This window comes from Mesoplodon mirus (assembly GCF_964341445.2).
Source record: "Mesoplodon mirus genome assembly, chromosome: 3".
Taxonomy (NCBI): domain Eukaryota; kingdom Metazoa; phylum Chordata; class Mammalia; order Artiodactyla; family Ziphiidae; genus Mesoplodon; species Mesoplodon mirus.
Window position 1 is genome coordinate 4719786 of NC_138978.1, and position 17840 is coordinate 4737625.

Consider the following 17840-nt stretch of genomic DNA (forward strand, 5'->3'; position numbering starts at 1 on the left):
ACAATGTTGTGTTAGTTTCAGGTGTTCAGCAAAGTGATTCAGTTATATATCTATTCTTTTTCAGATTCTTTTCCCTTATAGGTTATTACAAAATACTGAGTACAGTTCCTTGTGCTATACAGTAGGTCCTTGCTGGTTATATATTTTATGTATAGTAGTGTGTATCTGTTAATCCCAAACTCCTAATTTATCCCTTCCCCTCCTTTCCCCTTTGGTAACCATAAGTTTGTTTTCTATGTCTCTGGGTCTACTTTTGTTTCGTATATAAGTTCATTTGTATCACTTTTTTTTTTTTTTTAGATTCCACATATAAACAATATCATATGATATTTGTCTTTCTTTGTCTGGCTTACTTCACTTAGTATGATAATCTCTAGGTTCATCCATGTTGTTGCAGATGTAATGCATATATTTAAAATGAACAATGTAATGAGTTTTGACATATATACACAGATAAATCCATTACTATAATTAAAATACTGAATATTTTCATCACCTCCAAAAGTTTCCTCATATCCTTTTATAATCTATCCCTCTCTTTACTCCTATCTCCAGGCAAACACAAATCCACTATCTATCGTTATAGATTAGTTTGCATTTTCTGGAATTTTATATGTGGAATCATACAGTCTGCTCCGAAGCTATCATCCTATATCTTCCCTATACTATCACTGCAGGAAGACCCTTTTCCTCTCTTCAGTGTTGGTACCCCTGTTTCCCAATGCCCTCTTTCCTATTTTTGTTTTATTCCATTGTTTTGATGCAGCAAATCTTGCTCCCGCAGTTTTTTTTTTTGAGAACTTGAATGCCCTTATCCTACCTTTATATTTGATGGCTAGTTTGATAGTTAGATAGTATGGCTGGGTATAAAAATCTATGTTGGGGCTTCCTTGGTGGTGCAGTGGTTGAGAGTCCGCCTGCCGATGCAAGGGACACGGGTTCGTACCCTGGTCTGGGAAGATCCCACATGCCATGGAGCAGCTGGGCCTGTGAGCCATGGCCGTTGAGCCTGCACGTCTGAAGCCTGTGCTCCGCAACGGGAGAGGCCACAACAGTGAGAGGCCCACATACTGCAAAAAAAAAAAAAAAAAAAATCTATGTTGTAAAAATGTTTGCTCAAAATTTTGAAGGCATTGTTTTACCATCTTCAGTTCCCAGTATTGCTGGCAACAGGACTGATTCTTTTTAATTCCTGAGGCTTTGTAACTCTCTTTTTTTCTTTGGATATATTGTTTTTATTCCTGGTGTTCTGAAATTCCATGATGATATACCTTGTCTGGGTCTTTAAAAAATAATTGTGCCACACGCTCAGTGGGCTCTTTTAACCAGGCAACTTCTATCCATCACTTCTGGAAATTTTTATCTGATTGTTTGATAACTTAATTCCATTGATTTTCTTGGTTTGTTCTTACTGGAACTCAGTTTATTGTGATGTTGGACCTCTTGGACTGATTTCCTAATGTATTTTTCTTTTTTTAATCTCCATTCTTTCCCTTTTTAGTCTTTATTGGAGATCTCAACAATACCATTCCTTTCATTGATTTTTTTAAATGTCTGTAATAACATTTTTTGATTTTCTAGAGTTCTTTCTTGTTCTCTGTTTTTTTTCTTTACAATAGTTTCATGGATACAGTAGTTGTCTCCTCATATCTCTGAGGATGTACCTAGTTTTATTCCATTCCCTCACTATTTCTATCTCCTCCCAGTTATTTTTTTCCTGTTTTTGGGGTGGGGTGGGATGGGGAGGGGGTGTTTCCCTCATAGCTCTGATGATCTTTGCCTGTCTGTTGATGGGAGCTCCATTTACTTGTTCAAGGCCAGTCTTCTGGTGGGCCTATTGGAGAGTTGTCAGGTAAGGTCCCCCAGATGTCAGATCTGTAGGCTTTCTCTCTTAGGTGAATTGGTTTTCCCAGAGAGGAGTCCTCCTTTCTCCTGCCTGGGGTAGGTAAAAGCCCTGCAGAGGAAGGGGCCAGGAATAGCATTTCAGTACCTAGACATTCACAAAATTTCCATGCTTTAGTATAAAATCTGGTGTCTACTTGTGCTCCAGTATCTAGACTCCAAAGCCTTTTCTTACCAGATAATAAACCTCCAGTAGGGGTGGGGGTGCTATCGTTGCCTGACTGGGTAGATTGGGGAGGGGGATCTGGGGTTATTAACTATTCTTTATATACCCTATCAACAGCACTGTCCAGTCTCCAATTCCTGAACCACTTCTGGATCCTTTCCAGCACAAACCAGCCCACTTTCCAGTTGTCTTCCCATACCCCATGGGCATTTAGCGGAGTGGAGACAGCTGTAGCCTAAGTCATTTCCAAGGGTCCCTCCAGGTTCCATTTTCCAAAAGTTTGTTGACCTCTTTTGTTTGATGTCACCTCCTCTCCCATTCGTTTTGTCCATATGCAATTGTACCTGTTAAATTCCTTTATTATCATTTTACTGGGATTTCTGGAGGGAGCAGAGACAGACTTCTATATGTGTTCTGTCAGTTTTCAGCTAAGTCCCCTTGTACAAAAAAATGTTATGGTACTTCCCCATGTGTACCACTTATAGTGCACTGACAAATTTCCATCATTTACACATTTATTTCCTCTATAGACCCTAAGCTCCTCGAGGCAAGTGTATTTTGTGTCTACATCTCCAACAGTATTGTGTGCTTGGCATATAAGAAGTGCTTCAGGGGCTTCCCTGGTGGCGCAGTGGGTGAGAGTCTGCCTGCCGATGCAGGGGACACGGGTTCGTGCCCCAGTCCGGGAAGATCCCACATGCCGTGGAGCGGCTGGGCCCGTGAGCCATGGCCGCTGAGCCTGCGCGTCCGGAGCCTGTGCTCCGCAACAGGAGAGGCCACAACAGTGAGAGGCCTGCTTACCCCCACCCAAAAAAAAAGAAGTGCTTTAGGCACATGCATGTATTTAAGGTTTGCTAAAACTAGGAGTGGAGGGGCTGGAAACAAAAGGTGATGGAGATGGAGAAGCAGAACGATGTTGTCACCCACTGAGAGGCAGAGGAATAGAGCTCACGTCGGAGTGCCAAGGACCCCCGGAGAAGAACAATGCCAAGGAAAGCCCTCAGTCCCTCTGAATTGGGGTAGACCAGCCCTCTACCCAGCACCCCCGATCCCAGGAAGTGCATGGCTCCGCACTTCGGTCGCTGTCCATCTCCCTTCCCATCCAGTGTGAATCCTAAGAAGAGACAGGCCAGGGCGGCTTTGTCACTGAGGGTGGTTAAGTGGGCACCAGGCTTGACCACAGAGTCAGGCCAGGATTGAAGAAATGGCTCCTTTTAAATGAAGTGCCAACTTCAAAGAAAAACCTCTGGGGTTTTTTGTCAGTTTTTTGTTTTGTTTTAATTTGTTTTTACATTCCCCCCACCCCGCCCCCAGTGGTAAGAAGTTTATTATCCTATATAACAGCCAGCCCAAAGCCAGGCAGTTCAGGAAGTAGACGGGCCAGCCACTCCACTACATCATCAAGGAGGGAGGTGCTTTCCACGTTGCCTCTCCGTTCTTGGGAATTGTGTCTGCTGAGACTGGATGCTCTTATGGTACCTAGATGGCTGCCAAAGGTCAGTTTAAAAAAATGAGTATTTTGTCTTACAAAAATACTGGAAGTCCTTGGAGGGAGGGGAATGAGAATTGTTGTTTATTGAAGAGAGAGTTTCAGAGTCACTAGATGGAAAGGGCTCTCAAGAAGGGTCGCACACGATGGGAATGTACTTAACACTACAGAACAATACACTTAAACGTGGTTAAGGTGGTAAATTGTATGTTATGTGTATTTATCACAATTTTTTTTTATGTTGGGGGTAAGAGTTTATTAATTAATTTATTTATTTTTGCTGTGTTGGGTCTTTGTTTCTGTGCGCGGGCTTTCTCTAGTTGTGACAAGCGGGGGCCACTCTTCATCGCGGTGCGCGGGCCTCTCACTATCGCAGCCTCTCTTGTTGCGGAGACCAGGCTCCAGACACGCAGGCTCAGTAGTTGTGGCACGCGGGCCCAGTTGCTCCGCGGCATGTGGGATACTCCCAGGGCTCGAACCCGTGTCCCCTGCCTTAGCAGGCAGATTCTCAACCACTGCGCCACCAGGGAAGCCCAATTTATTACAATTTTTAAAAGTAAAAAAAAAATGTATGTATTGGGAGTCTTGACCTCTTGACTTTGGGTGGCTTTTGAATCCAGAGGCCTTGCTCCTGATCTCAGTGTCATCTAGGAAGCTGAGCGGTAAGCAGAAATGCTACCCATCCATTAGGTATTGAAAGTTCCAGAACTCAGCAGAGTCACCTCTGCTTGAGGCCACACCTGACACATAGTGAGGGCTTGTAGCTTACATCTCTGAATGAGTTTTCAACTTGAGCTTCAGTTGTAGACAGTGGCTGGCTGAGGCCTTAGTTCTTCAGTGTTAAAGCTAAGGACGCTTCTAGAAAGGCTGGAGCAGCTTCCAACCTCAGTGCTAATAACATTTGGTTCTGGCTAAGTGTTTGCTGTGGGTCTGTCCTGTGCACTGTGGGAGGCTTAGCAGCATCCTGGCCTCCACCCACCAGATGCCAGTGGTACCATTCCCCAGTTGGGACAACCATAAACATCTCCAGACATTGCCGGAAATCCCCTGGGGAACACGATCACCCAGGTCAAGAACTATTAGGCCGGCGGTGACGATGTTATTCACAAACCACAAGGATCTCAAGGCCCACTTTTCTTCTCCGAAATTGGCTTCTACTGCAGAGAAAAGAAAAATATTTACGTTACCATTTATGGAATATTGACTGTGTTCCAGACGCTATGGCAACCAATTCATTATGTCATTGAATCTTTCGGAAAACTCTCTGATGTAAGTATTAGTAGCCTCACTTTACAGATAAGGAAACTGGGTCTAGAGAAGTTAGGTGCTTTTTCCCAACTCATGGAGCAAGTAAATAGCGAAACCAGGGTTCCAACCAAGGTCTGACTCCTTTTATGACTGCCTTTATGTTTGTTTGTTTGTTTCTCTTTCAGATTAATTTATATAATGATGTTTCAGATATGTGGTGTGTAAAGATGTGATCAGTCACCCACAAAGGCGGGGAATATTCTATTGCCCATTCAATAGCTCTGACTCCGAGATAAAGTCTCTATGAATTAGAGGGGGAGGGGTAAATTGGGAGATTGGGATTGACAAAACACAGTACTATATATAAAATAAATAACTATTAAGAACCTGGTGTAAAGCACAGGGGACTCTATTCAATACTCTGTAATGGCCTATATGGGAAAAGAATCTAAAAAGGAGTGGATATATGTGTATATATAACTGATTCACTTTGCTGTACACCTGAAACTAACACAACACTGTAAATCAACTATTCTGCAATAAAAGTTATATTTTATTTTATTTTATTTTATTTATTTATTTTTTTCTTTTTGCGGTATGCGGGCCTCTCACTGTTGTGGCCCCTCCCGTTGCGGAGCACAGGCTCCGGATGCGCAGGCCCAGCGGCCATGGCTCACGGGCCCAGCCGCTCCGCGGCATATGGGATCCTCCCAGACCGGGGCACGAACCCGTATCCCCTGCATCGGCAGGCGGACTCTCAACCACTGCGCCACCAGGGAGGCCCAAAAGTTATATTTTAAAAAGTCTCTATGAATTAGGACATTAAATACATTTCTGCATCGGTGGCAAGGCAGCCGGTGAAGGGACCCAATATCCATGCCCTTCCCGGTTGTAATAATGCTCAAATGTCCCTTAGCCAGCAGAGGGCAGACCTGTGGTCCCAATCGACAGAAGTGGGCAAAGCAAATTGTTCTTGAAGGTTTGGAACAGAGAGGGGGAAAGGTTTCAGGAAAATGGTACCTGCATCAGTTCCTTGTCCAGAGGTGGGGTCTTTTTTATATTTTTGGAGATAATATATTTAATTGTCCTATTCTTTTAAAAATGCACAACCCCCTTCCATAAAGAGAACCTGAAGTTTGAAGACCACCTTAGCTTTGTTTTCCTATTCCTGACGTTTCATTTTAAAGCTGATCTCAGTCTGTAAGGTGATAGGAGCAAAAACTGTTTCTACTGTGAAATACTATTAAGAAGGAGGGGGTTTCCTCTTCATCTTCCTTTTGGGTAGGTTCTCGGGGGCTCTGTGCCATGACTGCCATGTAAGGCCATGTGTTCAGGCCCCAGCACGCTACCAAGGCAGGGAGCTGAATCCACAAGGTGATGGATGTATCGAAAGAGAGCAGTCACAGCTGTCTTTATTCATGGAGCAGGAAATCACCCACAGAACCTTTAGCCAAAACTCTGTCTAGGCTGAAACTCTGATACATTTACTAAAATCTTCCCTTTTACATGCTTATCTGCATGAAAATCCCAGGAGGGTGAATGAAAGCCAGGGTTTCTCCAAGTTTGTTACGTATCCTGGAGAACCAGGCTTTCACCTGCTGCCTGGCCCTGCTGCCAGCTCCTTGTAACGAGTTCTGTGCCTGGCAGAGCCATATCCATCATGATAAGCTATTTATACAGAGGCTTTTCCTTTCCTGTCTGTGTTACCACCAGCATTTCTGTAGGGACCAGCATTTTCAAAATCTCTTCTGAATGGAGTGGTGGAGGGAGGTGAGTACTGAAAGCACTTCTTTCCCCTTCTACCAAATGTGTCTGATTACGTTTGCATTTAAGGTTGTTGCTAAGTCTACGAAAATGGTCATTTGGGAAAAAATCCAAAGAATGTCACAGATTCTGCTTGTTCGATGAAGACGAAATTTCCCACTCTGAGCAACGATTTTCCTCCAGAAACAGCCCACTTATTTGATTCATGAGTGCCATGTGATGTTAGAGCAATTAGTCCCTTGCAAACAATACAAAAGGACAAAAGTTTCAAGGTTTGGAATCACCATGGCAACACTTCAGATTCCCTGCCGTGCCCGGTCTCAGAATGATAGGCACTGGTCTTGCCATTCCTCTGAAACTGGCCAAAGCCTCAAGGCTCACAGCGTCACCCAGCTGGTGCACAGAATGAATTTTTGCAGCACCCCGGGCAAAGTTTCCTGGGATGTGGGTGTAGTGGGTAGAATAGTGGTCCACCCAAAAAGGTATGTTCAAGTCCTAACCTCTGGAACCTGTGAATGTGACCTTATCTGGGAAAAGGGTCTTTGCCTATATAAGTAAGGATCTCAAGATGATATTATCCTGGATTTTGGTTGGGGCCTAAGTCCAATGAGAAGAAGGCAGAGGGAGATTTGAGGTCTGAGACACAGACACAGAGGGAAGGCGTCCATGTGAACACAGGGGCAGAGGTTGGAGTGATGCTACCATAAGCCAGTGGATGCCAGGAGACAACCAGTAGTTGGCAGAGGCCAGGGAGGATCCTTCCCTAGACCTTCAGAGGGAGTGTGGTTCTGCTGACGCTCAGATTTCAGACTTCTGGCTTCCAGAACTGTGAGAGAATAAATGTCTGCTTTTTCCGCCACCCAGTTTGTGACACTTTGTACGGCAGTCACAGGAAACTAATACCATGGGTGACTTCTGTTCTCCCATCCTGTGACCTTCCATGCTTGAGTTATAGCAGAGAGCTCCTTGCCATTGACTGAAGAACATATTTTTTTCTTAAGAAAAGAAAACAAAAATATAAAGCAGTTTTGGATGAACCACCAAACCACCTAGATCATCAGAATCAATTCTGGGGTCTGCGGGCTCCGCTTGGGCTACAAGTTCTCATCCTGGGTGTCTTGAGACCATCATTCTCCCTAACAATAGCTTTAGGTACAGCTCCTTGGTTTTTTTCCTGTCCTTCCCTTTACCAGAAGCTTATCTGAAAGCTAGTTTCATTGCTACTGCTCCTTTCTCACTCTGGTCAGAATCCTCTTTTTGTAGCATCATAAATGGTTTCCATGGAAATGAAAGGTTGAGATAGAATGGTGCCAATGTGCATGTAAACTTCAGAATTAAACAAGGGCTATTGTTTTTGCCTACCATGGAGTTTCATTCATTCTGAAGATGTCATAGGGGGTTTGGGAATGCATACCCCTAACTTCCTGCTTTTCTACCATATTCCAGCCCATCTAGCTAAGGAAGCATGGAGTGGCATGGAAACACCCCAGATCTTCATTGCCCTTATTCTTCAGGCTTTCTTTTAGTTTTGGCGTGTGCGTGTAAATGTCAACAGGTGAGGTGAGATGTGCTGTAAATAAGCAGATGATCCCCCCAGGGTAGGCTGTGGGTGAGATGAAAATTCTAGCAGGAGATATCAGAGGCTAAGCCTTTACCAGTCTAAACTCATCCTGTGTCAGCGCATCAGAACCAGTGAGCAGAAGAGGAAAGAGGAAAGAGGACCCAAGGCTATGTGCTTGCCCTCGTAACCCTGAGGACAGGGGCCCAGAGTTCACACCCGCTTCTTGCAGCAATTTTTTTAAATAAATTTATTTTATTTATTTACTTTTGGCCTCATTGGGTCTTCGTTGCTGCCCGCGGGCTTTCTCTGATTGCGGCGAGCGGGGGGCTACTCTTTGTTGTGGTGCGTGGGCTTCTCACTATGGTGGCTTTTCTTGTTGAAGAGCACAGGCTCTAGGCGTGCGAACTTCAGTAGTTGCGGCGCGTGGGCTCAGTAGTTGTGGCGCACAGACTTAGTTGCTCTGCGGCATGTGAGATCTTCCCAGACCAGGGCTCGAACCCATGTCTCCTGCATTGGCAGGCAGATTCTTAACCACTGCACCACCAGGGAAGTCCAAGGCACAGCCTTTGACGTGCACAGATTTCTCCAGGATGGTTTAGTCATAGGGAGAAGTAGACCTTAACCAATCCTCTAAATAGCTCCCAGTAATGAGATGAGCACCTGGTGGGGCAGCCCAGGTGGGGATTCTGAGTCACCGCAGCTCTGCATCCTTCCTGTACAGGAGACACCACCTGGTAATTCTTACTTCAGAGTAGGTGGGGTGACCATATTATCACCCACACTGGAGCACTTTTCAGAGTGAAAGGAGCCACTGTTAATTATACCAGGACCATGAGCACAGCTTGGACTGTCCCTGGGAAAGAGGGTGACCAGCTTTAGGCTGACGTGTATTCAGCTCCACTATAGATCTCAGTGTTGAAGTACCCTTGGGACTCCGGGCTTGGATGTCTTCTTTTTTATATCTTCCATATTCCTACACCAGTGCTGTCCAGTGGAATTTTCTGCGATGATGGAAATGTTCTGTATCTGTGCTGTCCAATACAATAGCCACTAGTCACATGTGCCTACTGAGTACTTGAAAGGTGGCTAGTGTGGCTAAGGAATTAAAATTAAAATTTTATTTAATTTTAACTAGTAGAAAGGTAAATGACCATATGGGGCTAGAGGCTCCTGTACTGCATGACACGGACTAGATGATTTCACCCAGTGTCACAGTTTGGTTTTGTTTTTTTAAGTTTTCTCTCTTTATTCTTTTTAAAAACATTTTAATATTTATTTATTGTGGCTGTGTTGGGTCTCAGTTGTGGCACAAGAGGTCTTCATTGCGACATATGAGCTCTTAGTTGTGGCATGTGGACCCTTTGTTGCAGCATGTGGGATCTAGTCCCCCGACCAGGGATCGAACCCTGGCCCCCTGCATTGGAAGTGCAGAGTCTTACCTACTGGGCCACCAGGGAAGTTCCAGTGTCATAACTTTACAACTATCTGTAGGCCCTGATTCCCAAATTGGTCTAGCGGGCCCAACCACTCTGCTAAAATCCAGACTGAAGATGTGGAGAAATTGGAACCCTTGTGCATTGCTTAGAGGAATGTAAAATGGTGCAGCTGCCATGGTAAATAGCAGGACTGTTCTTTGAAAACTTAAAAAGAATTACCATGTGATTCTGTAATTCTACTCCGAAATGTATATCCAAAAGACCTGAAAACAGGGGCTCAAACGTGTTTGTACGCCCAAGTTCATAGCAGCGTTATTCACAATAACCAAAAGGTGGAAGCAGCCCAAGTGTCCACCGATGGATGAGTGGATAAGCAAAATGTGGTACTTACCCACAGTGGAATATTATTCAACCTCGAAACAGAAGGAAATGTTGACATGCTACACGTGGCTGAACCTTGAAGACATTATGCTAAGTGAAATAAGCTGGTCACAAAAGGACAAATACCGTATGATTCCTCTTATGGGAGATTCCTAGACTAGTCAAATTCATAGAGACAAAGTAGAATGGTGATTGCTAGGGGCTGGGGAGAAGGGGAGTTATTGGGTAGAAAGTATCAGCTGGGGAAGATATAAAAGTTCCAGAAATGGATGGTGGTGATGGTTGTACAACAATGAATGAATGAAAGGCTACCAAACTGTATACTTTAAAATGGTTAAAATGGTCAATTTTGGGGCTTCCCTGGTGGCGCAGTGGTTGAGAGTCCGCCTGCCGATGCAGGGGACGCGGGTTCGTGCCCCGGTCCGGGAGGATCCCACATGCCGCGGAGCGGCTGGGCCCGTGAGCCATGGCCGCTGAGCCTGTGCGTCCGGAGCCTGTGCTCCGCAACGGGAGAGGCCACAACAGTGAGAGGCCCGTGTACCACAAAGAAAAAAAAAAAAAAAGGTAAAATCTGTCCTGTATATTTACCACATGAAAAGGCCCTAATCTACTCTGATACTCCCCCAAACCTTCTCCCTCTGCAGACTTCCCATCTCAATTAATACCAACTCTATTTTTCCATTTGTTGAAGCCAAAGACAGATTCTTTCTCAGCCCACGTTCAGCACATTGGAAAGTCTTCTCAGCTCTACCTTCATACACATGCATTTGGAATCTCACCACATCTCACATCACCCAACGTGCTGGTCTGTGGATCATCCCTCCACACACATCTCCACTGACTTTTTTTAAAAAAAATAAATTTATTTATTTATTTATTTAGGCTGCATTGGGTCTTCGTTGCTGCGCATGGGCTTTCTCCAGTTGCAGTGAGCGGGGGCTACTCTTGGTTGTGGTGCATGGGCTTCTCATTGTGGTGGCTTCTCGTTGCAGAGCATGGGCTCTAGGTGCGTGGGCTTCAGTAGTTGTGGCGCATGGGCTCAGTAGTTGTGGCTCGCAGGCTCTAGAGCGCAGGCTCTGTAGTTCTGGTACACGGGCTTGGTTGCTCCGTGGCCTGTGGGATCTTCCCGGACCAGGGCTCGAACCTGTGTCTCCTGCATTGGCGGGCAAACTCTCAACCTCTGCGCCACCAGGGAAGCCCTCCACTGACTTTTCACATCACTCGGAGTGACAGCATGTCTTTACTATGAACCGCGAACACTGCATCATCTGTCCCCTGCCGTTACCTCCCTGAAGTTATCTCCCACCACTCTCTCTGTTGTCCACAGGCCTCCTGTTGTCCAGACACCTCAGGAACGTCCCTGCCTCAGGGTCTTTGCCCCTGCTGTTCCCTCTGCCTGCAATGATCCTCACGCAGATCTGCATGGCTGGCCCCCCATTTCTAAGGCTTGCATCCATGTCTCAGTGAGCCCTTCCCAGGCCACTCTGGAAATTTCAGCATCCTCCCAACACTTCCTATCTTCCTTGCCAGCTTTAGTTTTTTTTACACTCACATGAATCACTATCTACGATGCTACATTTGACCCTTGAAAAGTGTAGGGGTTGGGGGGTGCCAACCCTCCTCACAAAATCCACATGTAACTTATGGTTGGCCCTCTGGTACACACCGTCCCTCTGTATCCCCACTTGGGCATCCACAGATTCAACCGACTGGGACTCGTGTAGTACTGTAGTATTTACTATTGAAAAAATCTGCATGTAGTTGGGTGCAGTTCAAACCTGTGTTGCTTGAGGGTCAACTGTGTATATTTTATTTACTTTGTTTATTTTCATTCTTCCCCACTGAAATAGACTGATAGCTTGTGAGATCTTAGTTCTCCTACCAGGAATCAAACCCGTGCCCCCTGCAGTGGAAGCACGGAGTCCTAACCACTGGACCACCAGGGAATTCCCTGAAATACATGATGTTTAAGGCAGAGGTTTCAGATCAATGTGGTTCTCTGCTTTTCTCACAGTGCTCAGATCAGCACCCAATACATAGTCAGCACGCAATAAATATTTGTTAACTTAATGAAAGAATCCAGATGTTAAGGGAGTTACTCAGGGTCCATCTCTTTAAGGAAACATTCTTTGATTGATGCATAACCAACCCAACCTCTTTACACATGTTCAGTCTACTTGAAGCGCCTTTATGAGTTTGGCTTTCATTTTATTTAAGCCAGTGATTCTCAACCAGGGGCAATTTTGCCCACTCAGGGAACTTTTGGGAATATCTAGAGACACAAGGGGGAGGAGGGTGTTCTGGCATCCCTAGTTAGTAGTGGCCAGAGAGCTTGCTAAACGTCCTCCCCACAGTGAAGACTTATCCCGACAAAATGTCATTTACGCCAAGGTTGAGAAACCCTGATTTAACCTAACCATGTTAGGAGTTATCTAGTCTGCATTTATTAAGAGGTAAGTTCCTTGAAGGCTGTTACAGCTTGAATAGTGTGCTCTAAAAAAGATATGTTAAAGTCCTAAACCCTAGTATCTCACAAGGTGACCTTCTTTGGAAATGTGATGCAGCTACAAGTCAAGGAATGCCAGAGATTGTCGCAGCCTCCCAAGGTGGAAGAGGCCAGGAAGGATCCTCCCACAGGGAGGCCATGGCCCTGCTGACACCTTGATTTTGGAGTTCTAGCCCCACCCAAATTTCTGTTGTTTCAAAATATCCAGTTTTTGGTACTTTGTTAGGGCAACCCTAGGAAGCTACTACAAGGGCAGACCCAATGCTAAATCCAAACTTGATGCGAGTGGGGTCTATACCCTGTGACAATCAAATTAGTTTTTGGAAAAATGAGAGTCTTTGCCAGGATGGGGGTTACATCCTCCCGAGGGAGGAGAGACAAGGATGCCCAGTCTCTTGGGTAGTATGAGACGCCTGACCAAGGGCGTGTATAATACGTGTTCAAACCCACCAGCCACCAAAGCCTTTCCTGGGAAAATTACCCCAGCACAAAGTGTTTTTTGTTAATATTAACTTTGGTTCTCTTTCAGATCCATGGAGGCAAAAACCAGGAGATCCCATAAATCCCACTGTGGTTGGGGCATAGCTGTCACATTACACCCTGATAAAACTTCTGGTGGCTAATGTTACGGCTCTTCACCTGACATGGACGTGGGCGGGAGGGGGCTTTCTGGAGAGCATCTGGCCCACCGTGGAGACACTTATGGAGCGTGATCCAAAGGCTCTTTGGCTCTAAGGAAGGGTAAGGCTTTGGACATGATTATTTCTAAAAAAAAAAAAAAAATGGGGATAATTTTTAAATAAACAAAGGTCTGGATTTAAAGGCTACTTACTATCCCAGGACCAAGATTAATGGTGAGTGGCAAGCTTTTGTGAAGATCTTCTGTAGCCCCATTAACCAGGCTGGGATTCCAGAGAGATAATGTCTTTTCACATAGAAAAGATCCTATTGATTTCCTGTTAGTATTATCCCGAAAATGTGCAGTGTGTATCTATACAGCAGAGACAATCTTCCATCACTTGCTTTATGGGAAGAGAATGGTTATTGTATCTCTTCCCATAAAATATAATCTCTTTTTCTCTTCCAAAAATCTACCTGTCCCTCTGGGAATTACCAGTTGTAATCTGTGGAAGTGAATTGATTTTTCTTTTCTTTTCTTCTACGTGTGCCGGTGTTTTTATATTTGGTTTCTCTACATTTTCTCATTGTTCTCTAGAGTCTGGATTTTTGAGATTGTTATTTGAGCTTGTCTAAAAATTCTTTTATAAAAATCAGTCCCATTGAAACACACACATGATGGGGGATGTTAGGTTCTGTGTGACTTGCTCAGATGGGAGGTGCCTCTCCCCCATCCTCTGTTGGGGGTTGCTGTTCGTGCCTAGCTGGGATTTGGAGGCCCTGAGAGGTCACCTAGTATATTCCAAAAGGAAAAAAAAGGCAAAAACCCAAATCACTGAAGGAAGCAAGTTCTCTTTCAGCATTAACTCTGGGCATCTCTTCAGGATCAGTTAAGATGCAAGGGCAAAGTCCTTCATATTTAAATATCATGCTCTGAGGGGCTTCCCTGGTGGCGCAGTAGTTGAGAGTCTGCCTGCCAGTGCAGGGGACACCGGTTCGAGCCCTGGTCTGGGGGGATCCCACATGCCACGGAGCAACTGGGCCTGTGGGCCACAACTGCTGAGCCTGCGCATCTGGAGCTTGTGCTCCACAGCGGGGGAGGCCGTGGGGGAGGCCACGGCGGTGAGAGGCCTGCGCACCACGATGAAGAGTGGCCCCTGCTCGCCACAACTGGAGAGAGCCCACGCACAGAAACGAAGACCCAACACAGCCATAAATAAATAAATAAATAAATAAATAAATAAATATTTAAATATGCTCTGAGCAGCAGCTTCCTAATGTAATAAATTTGGGCGAGAAGCCCCCAGCAATGCAGTCTTGGCCGGACCTTACAGATGGAGGTTCTACAAGCTGGTTCCAGCTGCACAGGCCGTACTTGTGGTTCTGCCTTCACCTCCTTTCTAAGGCAGACCCTCCCTCAATTCTCCTCTCCGAAACCCACCCACCCTTCGAGGTGTGAGCCCTGCATAGCCCCCTGCCACACTTTCTGCCCTCCCCTGAACTCCTGTGGTACTTATGGATTGGACTGTACCATCCCAGGCAGCGTTTAATTCCAACTGCCTCTTATTCCCTACCTATTGCATGTGCACTATTTTACAGCTCTGCAGAGGTCCGCGTCTTCAAGCTTCACTGTTTTCTCACTCTCTCCACTTCTGCACTGTACCTGGAGCCAACCAATTTATTGTGCCTTATTGCCAGATGATTTTTTAAAAAGCCCCCCAAATATGTATTTATACATACATAATACAAATATAAATCTCATTGTTATGGGCTGAAATGTGTCCCTTCCAAATTCATATGTTGAAGTCTTAACCCCTTGTACTTAAGAATGTGACTGTATTTAAGATGGGGTCTTTAAAGAGGTAATTAATCTAAAAAGAGGTCATTGGGGTGGGCCCTACTCCAATATGATTGGTGTCCTTAAGAAGAGGAGATTAGGACACACACACACACACACACGTACACACACACACAGAGGGAAGACCACGTGGAGACATAGGGAGACGATGGCCATCTATAAGCCAAGGAGGGAAGGTTCAGAAGAAATCAACCTGCCAACATCTTGATCTTGGACTTCCAGCTTCCAGAAATGTGGCAAAATAAATTTCTGTGGTTAAAGCCACCCAGTCTGTGGTCTAAGCCACCCAGTCTGTGGTCTTTGTTATGGCGGCCCAAGCAAAGCAATATAATCAACTAGTCACAAGACAAAGACCAAAGTTCTTGATGTTTGAGACCCTCTGTGTCCTTGTCCCATCCCATTTCCCAGTGTGTCTTCTTCCTGTCCTGTCCCTATCCTCCTGTCCCCCTATCTGGTCAACTCCCAGGCTCCTCCCATCCCAGATTCCCTCCCATCCCTGCCCCTTGCCTAAGCACATTCTCTTCCAGGGCGGTGCTCACCTCCTCCTCCAGCCATGCAGACCCAACCCAAGGCCAACCCAAGTCCAACCCCTCCCCGAAGCTTCAGTGACATTCTATTAACTAAGAAAGAGACATGGAGGTTTATCGTGGATCGTGCAGTGGTTTTCAAACTGTGCCCCCCAGGACCCTCTCTCAGGGGCTACTCTGTGTGTAAGGGGGGATGACAAAGGGATAAAGGCCAGGCTGTCCCTGGCATCCACTGAACAGAGCTGGCTGACTTCTTCCTGTGTGATTTGTTTGTTTTTCCATATATTATTCAAAAACCATTCTGTGGGGGTGGAAACGTTGCTGGAGAGCTCTGCTGAAAATCCTATCCAGGATGTAATGACAACAAAATGTCCAAAAAAGTCATAGGAAGCTAGAGGTCCTTGCTCAGGAAACACTTAAGCGAACAAAGCCTGTAACACTTTTATCTAGATTTCCTAGAACTGTACTCATTGCGAGGGATAAACTCAATTATCAAACCTCATTGACTCCGAAAATGTAACTTCCATATATACTACTGCCCGTTGCAATTCATCAGACAGGCAGCTGTGACACTGTTAATGCGACCACGGCTTGCAGTGTTATTAATGTATTTTCTAAGTACAAAAGGAGGGCAGTTTGGATTCTCTGATACAGATGTGGACACTGGCCAAGTCACATCTGGCCAGGGGGTTGTGGCATGATGACTTCACGAAGAAATCAATTTCTGTTCCCTTCAGCTGACCTTAGGGCCTTCTTAGGCTTGCTTTTCTCTGTTGTAATATAAAAATTAAATTTCAGTCTTTATGATTTATCCAGTGCTATTTCTTTCAGAAGTTATGGCACATCTTGTATGTTAGCGAGGTCCCAATGAGGCAGGGAGAGGATGGTCTATAATTATTTCTCTCTGAGCATTAAGCTAAGGTCCTTCTCCAAAGTTTAGGGCAAATTTCCTTAGACCCTTTTTTTTTTTTTTTCTTCGTGGTACGCGGGCCTCTCACTGTTGTGGCCTCTCCCGTTGCGGAGCACAGGCTCCGGACGCGCAGGCTCGGCAGACATGGCCCACGGGCCCAGCCACTCCGCGGCATGTGGGATCCTCCCAGACCAGGGCCCGAACCCGCGTCCCCTGCATCGGCAGGCGGACTCTCGACCACTGTGCCACCAGGGAAGCCCTTTTTTTTGCTTTAAAAAAAAATTATTGAAGTATAGTTGATTTACAATGTTGTGTTAATTTCTGCCGTACAGAAAAATGATTCAGTTATACTTATACATATATACTTTTTCCTATTCTTTTCCATTCTGGTTTATCACAGGATATTGAATATAATTCCCTTTTCTATACAGTAGGACCTCGTTGGGAGCTTGGGATTAGCAGATGTAAACTAATATATATAAGATGGTTAAACAACAAGGTCCTTGAAGCTTTTTGCTTCAGAGACCTGGCCAGAAGGTTTCCCACCCATAACACTTAATGCTTTTTTTTAAATTAAATTAAATTAAATTAAATTTTTTGGCCACGCCACATGGCATGTGGGATCTTAGTTCCCCGACCAGGGATTGAACTCACATCCCCTGCAATGGAAGCGCGGAGTCTTAACCACTGGACCACCAGGGAAGTCCTGGACTTAATGCTTTCTTAAAGTAGCCTTTTAATATGAAGTGTCAATCTGTGAATCTGCAGTAGACTTATTGAATGCCCATGGAATGAGTCAGGAAAATGTGGCTATATCTTCTCCCTCCCCCCAGAGAAATACACAAGTTTTCCCTTGTTCTCTGCTCCCCTACACCACCCTACCAATCAACACACAGCTTTTGAGTCTCAGATCCCTGGACTTTTTCAGAGAAAAGGACAGTTCCCTTGGAATCAAGGTGAAGTTATTTGTTCTGACGCAGATGGATGTTATGTTGATATGTGAACCCCTTCCTTCTCTCCGCAGGTATAATTCTTTCCCTCATAAAATTCCATAGCTAGATTTATGTCAGTATCATCTATTCCGATTACTCTGTTTCATCAGGGATTCCTATGCCATAGATTTCCTAGGTTTCTGATCAGTTACCATGAATATGGCTCTGGTTATCACAGTTCTTAGTAACTACAAGCTATACTTACTTCTGTGGGCTTCGACCCACTGTAAGAACCAATCTGTGCAAACCTCTCAGGATAAACCTGGTTTGTTTGTTTTCCTTTTTCATGGGAGTGGAAGGATTACAGATCCAGGGGAAACAGTGGGGAGGGGAACTGAAACAAATCTGCCATATGCTTGTTTATTATCAAACATTTGCATCTTGGACTTCCCCGCTGGTCCGGTGGTTAAGAATCCGCCTGCCAATGCAGGGGACAAGGGTTCGATCCCTGGTCCGAGAAGATTCCACATGCCGCGGAGCAA